This window comes from Penaeus monodon, chromosome 41, assembly GCF_015228065.2.
Source record: "Penaeus monodon isolate SGIC_2016 chromosome 41, NSTDA_Pmon_1, whole genome shotgun sequence".
NCBI lineage: Eukaryota > Metazoa > Arthropoda > Malacostraca > Decapoda > Penaeidae > Penaeus > Penaeus monodon.
In genome coordinates, this window is record NC_051426.1 from 440,354 (window position 1) to 441,232 (window position 879).

Below are 879 nucleotides of genomic sequence, written 5' to 3' on the forward strand. Positions count from 1 at the left end.
GAAAACGAACTTAAAGAAAAAAGAAGAAAAAAAAAAAGAAAAAAATGCTTTGTTGACAAGAAGAAAAACAAAGAAATTAAACACAACACATCAGAATAAACACTTCTAAGCAAAAACAGTTTTCCAAACAATCAAATCAGCACAAAAAAAAAAAAAAAAAACAACGCAGTGAAATCTTTAAACACTAATCTTACCTATTAGTCCAATTAGTCCACCCACAATTAATTAACAAGAAAAAAAAAAATCAGGAAAAGAAATCGGTGATCCTTTCAGGCTGATTTCACAAACTCGACTGATTCGTTTTTGGGAGAAATGTGATCGACTGGCGTTGTGTTTCGAGATAAAAGGGAGTACCTGCGATTAGATAGCGAGGGGACGCTTAGGCTCAAAAATGACTCATGTAACAGGGAAAAGGATGTAAAAAAAAGAAAAAGAAAAAAAAAGGAAAAAGAAAGAAAGAAAGAAGAAGAAGAAGAAGAAGAAGAAGAAGAAAATTGCGATAAAATTCAAAACGGGTATAATTTGGATGGTAAAACCGTTTCGATTTTTGTGTCAGTTGTACATATATACTTATATACATACATACATACATATATATATATATATATAAAATATAATTATTATAATATATGTGGTTGTGTGTGTGGGGTGTTGTGTGTGTGTGTGGGTGGGGTGTGTGTGTGGTTTTGGGGTGTGTGTTGTAGATTATATGACAATATATTTATTACATTGATATGCACATAGCTTTAAAATGCATTAAATAACACAAGTCAATATATGGTATAATTTCATAACAACTAAACCATGTTAAAAATAGATAGATTGGGAATATAAGCAGGGGTTGGGAGGAGGCAGGCAGCCCTTTTACCAAAAAATTCT

At 31.4% G+C, this 879-nt stretch overlaps 1 protein-coding gene across 1 annotated transcript in view; it reads right to left on the minus strand.

Annotated features, from left to right (window-relative positions):
- Positions 1 to 350, minus strand: part of LOC119598223 (protein lifeguard 1-like) — a 5,441-nt gene extending 5,091 nt beyond the window's left edge. The window contains exon 1 of the mRNA XM_037947863.1: positions 195 to 350. The gene's annotated coding sequence lies outside the window, so the exon portion shown is untranslated. The remainder of the gene's footprint in view (positions 1 to 194) is intronic.
- Between the last annotated feature and the right edge of the window lie 529 nt (positions 351 to 879).